The 7,500-nt window shown below is 41.8% G+C and overlaps 1 non-coding gene and 2 pseudogenes across 1 annotated transcript in view; all 3 read left to right on the forward strand.

Moving 5' to 3' along the window:
• LOC129251520 (small subunit ribosomal RNA) overlaps nt 1-272 on the forward strand; it is a 1,991-nt gene extending 1,719 nt beyond the window's left edge. Inside the window, exon 1 of the ribosomal RNA XR_008582978.1 lies at nt 1-272. This exon is cut by the window's left edge and continues 1,719 nt beyond it. This is a non-coding gene — a ribosomal RNA (small subunit ribosomal RNA).
• Nucleotides 273-870: 598 nt separating this feature from the next.
• LOC129251517 (5.8S ribosomal RNA) lies at nt 871-1,051 on the forward strand (annotated as a pseudogene).
• Nucleotides 1,052-1,496: 445 nt separating this feature from the next.
• On the forward strand, nt 1,497-4,278 carry LOC129251550 (large subunit ribosomal RNA; annotated as a pseudogene).
• The last annotated feature ends 3,222 nt before the right edge of the window (nt 4,279-7,500 follow it).

Below are 7,500 nucleotides of genomic sequence, written 5' to 3' on the forward strand. Positions count from 1 at the left end.
TTCATGCTTGGGATTGTGAACTGAAACTGTTCACATGAACTTGGAATTCCCAGTAAGTGCGAGTTATTAACTCGCATTGATTAAGTCCCTGCCCTTTGTACACACCGCCCGTCGCTACTACCGATTGAATTATTTAGTGAGGTCTCCGGACGTGATCACTGTGACGCCTCGTGTGTCACGGTTGTTTCGCAAAAGTTGACCGAACTTGATTATTTAGAGGAAGTAAAAGTCGTAACAAGGTTTCCGTAGGTGAACCTGCGGAAGGATCATTATTGTGTTCCATATCCGTAAGAAAAACAAACAAACAAACAAACAAACAAACAGACAAGCAAACAAACGAACAAAAAGAAAAAAAAAAAAAAAAAAAAAAAGAAAAAAAAAAAAAAATTTATATAATTATTTTGAATCCATAATTCTTTTTATTCTTTTTCATTCAATTTGTGATCCATCAATTATATCATATTAAATATAATATATGATGGTACATTTTGTAATGTTTTTTCTTATTTTTTTCTTTTAAAAACCTTTAAACATGAAAATAAAAAGTTGTACTTATTATTCATTTGATTGAATGATAAGTTAATTTGTTCACAATAACAAAAGTGGTATATATTTATTATATTATTATATATATACATAAAATGATTAAAAAAATACAAAATAATTGAATCATAATAAATACCACCACTGTATTATTGTTGAACTAAGACATTCGCAACTTAATAAAAATGTTTAGAGTTAAATATATTTGATATATATTATTGAAAGAAAATCAATTTATATATTATTAATATTATTTAATTTTACTCTTTCAATTAATATATGCAAAAAAAAATTGACATTTGTTATAAATAAAAATAAATAAAAAAATACTCTAAGCGGTGGATCACTTGGCTCATGGGTCGATGAAGAACGCAGCAAACTGTGCGTCATCGTGTGAACTGCAGGACACATGAACATCGACATTTTGAACGCATATCGCAGTCCATGCTGTTATGTACATTAAATTCAATTTTAAAGTACTGCTTGGACTACATATGGTTGAGGGTTGTAAGACTATGCTAAATAAGTTGCTTATTCTTTTATAAAAATAATTGAATTTAAGCAAATGTGTATATTATTGGATTTTAAATAATTCATAATATTAATAGCAAAAAAAATAAAGATATATAATGAATTTTATTTATTATATATTCTTTAAAAAAAAAATCCTCTCAAATAAAATGAAATGATGAAAATATTGAATCTAAGTATTCTTTACAAAAAATTTTCATATTATTTATATATATATATATAAAATAATAATTTATATATGTAATTAAAAGGAGGAATGTCTAGCATAAAAATTAAATTTTTTATTCTAGGATTGCCTCATTTTACATTATTATTTATTTTTATATATTTACAATATATAAAAGGAGAAAAGAAAAATAGAGATGAAAAGATGATATAATTTTTTTATTAAATTGTGAGAAGATAAAAAAAGAATATTAAAACAACCTCAACTCATATGGGATTACCCCCTGAATTTAAGCATATTAATGAGGGGAGGAAAAGAAACTAACAAGGATTTTCTTAGTAGCGGCGAGCGAAAAGAAAATAGTTCAGCACTAAGTCACTTTGTCTATATGTCAAATGTGAGATGCAGTGTATGGAATATCTTAATATCTAGTATGAGAAATTAACGATTTAAGTCCTTCTTAAATGAGGCCATTTACCCATAGAGGGTGCCAGGCCCGTATAACGTTAATGATTACTAGAAAGATATTTCCAAAGAGTCGTGTTGCTTGATAGTGCAGCACTAAGTGGGTGGTAAACTCCATCTAAAACTAAATATAACCATGAGACCGATAGTAAACAAGTACCGTGAGGGAAAGTTGAAAAGAACTCTGAATAGAGAGTTAAATAGTACGTGAAACTGCTTAGAGGTTAAGCCCGATGAACCTGAATATCCATTATGAAAAATTCATCATTAAATAATTAAAAAAATAATGTGCATTTTTTTCATATAAGGACATTGTAATCTATTAACATAATAAAGTATTTATCAAAAGATCATTGGTGATATTAAGTTTATTTAAATTAATTTGCTTTTTAAGCATATTAACATAAAATAAATACTAATGATTTGATAAAGTGTTGATAGATTTTATTATATATAATGCTAAAATTCATTTTTTGAATTTTACAAAAAATTTAATATCTATGATATTAATATTTATTTGTATGCATTTATATGATTAACAATGCGAAAGATTCAGGATACCTTCGGGACCCGTCTTGAAACACGGACCAAGGAGTCTAACATATGTGCAAGTCATTGAGTTATATTAAACTTAATGGCATAATTAACTTAACTTAAATATAATGGGATTAATTTTTAGTCTATTTTTTAATAAATAGTCAATTAATTCAATCCCGGGGCGTTCCATATAGTTATGTATAATGATAATTTATTATTATTTATACCTCTAACTGGAGCGTACCTTGAGCATATATGCTGTGACCCGAAAGATGGTGAACTATACTTGATCAGGTTGAAGTCAGGGGAAACCCTGATGGAAGACCGAAACAGTTCTGACGTGCAAATCGATTGTCAGAATTGAGTATAGGGGCGAAAGACCAATCGAACCATCTAGTAGCTGGTTCCCTCCGAAGTTTCCCTCAGGATAGCTGGTGCATTTAAAAATTATATAAAATAATCTTATCTGGTAAAGCGAATGATTAGAGGCCTTAGGGTCGAAACGATTTTAACCTATTCTCAAACTTTAAATGGGTAAGAACCTCACCTTTCTTGATATGAAGGTTGAGGTTATGATATAATGTGCCCAGTGGGCCACTTTTGGTAAGCAGAACTGGCGCTGTGGGATGAACCAAACGTAATGTTACGGTGCCTAAATTAACAACTCATGCAGATACCATGAAAGGCGTTGGTTGCTTAAAACAGCAGGACGGTGGACATGGAAGTCGTAATCCGCTAAGGAGTGTGTAACAACTCACCTGCCGAAGCAACTAGCCCTTAAAATGGATGGCGCTTAAGTTGTATACCTATACATTACCGCTAAAGTAGATGATTTATAAAACAATTTCGATTGATTTATAAATTTTGAAACTTTAGTGAGTAGGAGGGTACAATAGTGTGCTTAGAAGTGTTTGGCGTAAGCCTGCATGGAGCCGCTATTGGTACAGATCTTGGTGGTAGTAGCAAATAATCGAATGAGACCTTGGAGGACTGAAGTGGAGAAGGGTTTCGTGTGAACAGTGGTTGATCACGAGTTAGTCGGTCCTAAGTTCAAGGCGAAAGCCGAAAATTTTCAAGTTTTTAATAAAAAAAAATATTAATAAAAATATATTTAAAAATAATTAAAATACTTGAATTATTTTGAACGAAAGGGAATACGGTTCCAATTCCGTAACCTGTTGAGTATCCGTTTGTTATTAAAAATGGGCCTTGTGCTCATCCTGGCAACAGGAACGACCATAAAGAAGCCGTCGAGAGATATCGGAAGAGTTTTCTTTTCTGTTTTATAGTCGTACTACCATGGAAGTCTTTCGAAGAGAGATATGGTAGATGGACTAGAAGAGCATGACATTTACTGTTGTGTCGATATTTTCTCCTCGGACCTTGAAAATTTATGGTGGGGTCACGCAAACTTCTCAACAGGCCGTACCAATATCCGCAGCTGGTCTCCAAGGTGAAGAGTCTCTAGTCGATAGAATAATGTAGGTAAGGGAAGTCGGCAAATTAGATCCGTAACTTCGGGATAAGGATTGGCTCTGAAGATTGAGATAGTCGGGCTTGATTGGGAAGCAATACCATGGTTTATGTACTCGTTCTGGGTAAATAGAGAATTACGATTCTTGTTCCCCGGATAGTAGTTACGTAGCCAATTGTGGAACTTTCTTGCTAAAATTTTTAAGGAATTATATCATTCGATATATATTCCTTTTAAATTATAACGATTATCAATTAACAATCAATTCAGAACTGGCACGGACTTGGGGAATCCGACTGTCTAATTAAAACAAAGCATTGTGATGGCCCTAACGGGTGTTGACACAATGTGATTTCTGCCCAGTGCTCTGAATGTCAAAGTGAAGAAATTCAAGTAAGCGCGGGTAAACGGCGGGAGTAACTATGACTCTCTTAAGGTAGCCAAATGCCTCGTCATCTAATTAGTGACGCGCATGAATGGATTAACGAGATTCCTACTGTCCCTATCTACTCATTCTCAGTCTGACTGTTGAATAGTGCGGACGTGTCGTGTGCTAAGCGGTGATTTGCGATTTTTGTGATTTCCTTTTGCGGTTACATTCGTGTGTGAGTACCGGTGCGTGATACGGTTTCTTTTGAGTGACGCCAATTTTTTGCGTGGCTGTACGTATTTTCGTACAGCGTAGTGAATATATTGGACGCGTGAGTGAGTGCCGTACGGTAGTGTTGTTGGACACTCTAGTGAGTGCCACCATACTCCGTACTATTGACACATTGTGTGTGCGTGTAGTGCTGCTATATATAGCATCGGTAACTTTCCGTTGAAGTTGTTTACAACTTTTGCGGGCGTGCCGCTATTTTTCGGCGTGGTGTTTTTGCGCGTAGCTGTACCATAGCGGTACGTTGTTTACGAGCAATTGCTCAGGTGACTACGGTTTGTGCTGGTGACGCCACTGTTCGCGTGGCTGTACATTGTGTACAAGTGTGTTGTGTTGGTATATTGTGGGACGCTCAAGCGAGTGCCGCTATACCAAGTTGTTTACAACTTTTGTGTGCCGCTAATTTCTGGCGTGGGTTTTTGGCGCGTGCCGTTACATTCGGTGTGGGTGTACAGTGCGGGCGTACACTAGGTCTGTCGTGCCGCTATATTGCCATATTTGGCAACAGTAAAAAGGGCGTCCCCTTTTGTGCGTGGGTTAAGTACTGCGCCAAGGTTGAATACTTTGTGCAGGTGCCGCGAACAGAGCGTGCTGTTTTTTGCCTGCGGTCGAGCTCGGCGTTAGCTCCACTTTGGTCGACCCGTCCTTGTTCGGGGAACAGTGTTCCGTCCGGCAAGGCATTGGTGGTGGCCTTTGCCAGACCTTTGGTTGGCGCTGTGGGCTACGCCCTCGCGCTTTGCTTTGGCTCGCCGATAGGTGCAGCCGCTGTGTGCGTACCTGTGCGGGGCTCATTCCTGCCGTGCAGTAGTTGCCGTCGCCCAAAAGGGACCCAGTTTTTGTTGTTGCTCGGGAGGCCTTTATACGGCGAACTCGGCAACCTTAGTGGTGGAGAGTTGGGCAATGCCCAAATCAGAAGGGTTGAGGAAGAGGGCGAACACCTCTCTTCCAAGCGGGTCGGCGGTGCCATCGTCGGCAATGGACGAGACGACGTCCGGAGAGGAGGAGGTGATCTTGCGGTCTCCTCCCCGTTCCAAGAAGAAGACCGCTGGAGGTGCAGCGGTTCCGGTGGAGAAGGTATCTTTAAAGGTACCTGAAAAGGTGAGTGGAAGCGAGGGTGGTTCCGAAAGCGGAAAGATTGGGAGTGGGCGCAAGGGGCGGAAGACGGGGGAAAAATTAGGTCCCGCAGGGAAGCGTTTGGAGGAAATCCGTGGGGAATTGGGTGCTTCCCTGAAAGGTTTGGGTGCGATCGGTGGGGATGCCGAACGCAAGAAAGTTGTGGTGCAGTTTATGGGGCGCTTCAAGTCCATTGTGACGGCCTTTAGTGGAGCCGTCATAGACATGGACGGCGTCCCGAAAAGTGTTGCAAAAGACCTCCTGGGGTACTCCTTGGAGTTCGAGGAACTCTTTGTTGACATGGTGGCGGAAATAGCCCATCTTCGTGGGCAGTTGGAAGCCACGAAGGTCACTAGGGAGGAAGCACCTCGGAGGACGGCTGGAGCTGCGCTGGCTGGTGCAGCGATGATGCCGGCACCTCAGGCGCCTGCGCCTGTGTTGCCTGCATTGCCGGTGCCCAAGCCAGTTGAGACCTGGTCGGTAGTAGTGAGGGGTAAAACCGCCACTACATCCAAGGAGGTTATAAAGAAAGTGGTCAAGGAGGTAGGGCCTTCCATGGGGGTAAGGGTGCACGAAGTGCGCCCGCTGAAGGATGGAGGTGCGATTATTCGCACCCCATCCGTTGCTGAGAGGGATAACTTGGCGAAAAATGCCAAGTTTTCCGAGGTAGGGCTCGATGTGAGCATACATCGGAAGCTGGGGCCTAGGGTTGTGGTCCAGGGGGTCCACACGGAGATCTCCCCTGAAGATTTCATGGGAGAGTTGTTCCGGTTGAACCTCAAGGAGTTCAGCCCTGGGTGCCGTGAGAAGGACGTGAGAATGGTCAGCCGTCCTTGGAAGGTCAGCCCTGATGGGGTGACGAACGTGGTCCTTGAGGGTACGGACATGTTAATGTCCGCCCTCGTGGAAGCGGGTCGTTGCTACATAAAGTGGTTTTCCTTCCGGGTACGGCTGGACCAACTGACGCCCGGCTGCTTCCGATGCATGGGCTTTGATCACAGGGTGGCAGAGTGCAGAGCCAAGAAGGATGTCTGCCGTAGGTGCGGGCAGGAAGGGCACAGGAGTGCAGGTTGTGGCAATGCCCCGCATTGTCGCAACTGTGCATTTAAGGGCAAGCCAGCCGGACATCTAATGATGTCCACTGTCTGCCCGGTGTACTGTGCCATTGTTGCCCGTGCGAACGCTAGACATTGATGGTTGAACTATATCAACTGAACTGTCAGGGGTCCTATGCCGTGATGTGTGAATTGGGGGCGTGTATGTCGGAGGGGGGCTGCGGCATTGCTTTGCTCCAGGAACCATACTCCACCAATGGGGTGGTGAGAGGTCTTCCTGGGGGCTTCAGGGTCTTTACGGACCTTGGAGTCAAGGCCGCAGTAGCTGTGTGTGAGCCAAGCTACTCTTGTGTAGTAGTTGACTCATCACAGTGGGGAGTATGTGTGTGTGTCGAGGGGGAATTCGGCAGAATGAATGTCGTCAGCTTGTACTGCAAGTCTGACGAGCCTCTAGAGCCCTACTTAAGATACATTGATGCGGTGCTACTACATGAGAGTAGCATTCCTGCCATCGTGTGTCTTGATGCGAATGCTACATCTCCGATGTGGTTCAGCAAGGTATCCAGGCATACTGCTGGATATCGGAGCCACAATCGAGGTGAGGTTATGAGCGAGTGGATTGTGGCGAATAACCTCCTTGTAGCAAACGAACCAAGCGTATGGTATACGTTTGAGGGGCCTAGAGGTGTGAGTGACATTGACGTGACGCTCATGAATGACGCAGCAGCGGGTAGGTTCGAGTGTAAATGGAGTGTTAGGGGGGGTTGGGGAATTAGTGACCATAATTTAATACAAATTATGGTTACTCCCCGTACCCCGCAGTTAGAAGGGGGGAGTCCATTGAGGCGATGGCGTACCTCGTGTGCTGACTGGAACCGATATGGACACACTGTTAGGGAAGCGGTATTGGATATACCGCTTAGTGAGTTTGAGGAGTTGGGGGTTGACGAGCAAATTG

Source organism: Anastrepha obliqua, unplaced genomic scaffold, assembly GCF_027943255.1.
Source record: "Anastrepha obliqua isolate idAnaObli1 unplaced genomic scaffold, idAnaObli1_1.0 ptg000027l, whole genome shotgun sequence".
In the NCBI taxonomy this organism is placed as follows: Eukaryota; Metazoa; Arthropoda; class Insecta; order Diptera; family Tephritidae; genus Anastrepha; species Anastrepha obliqua.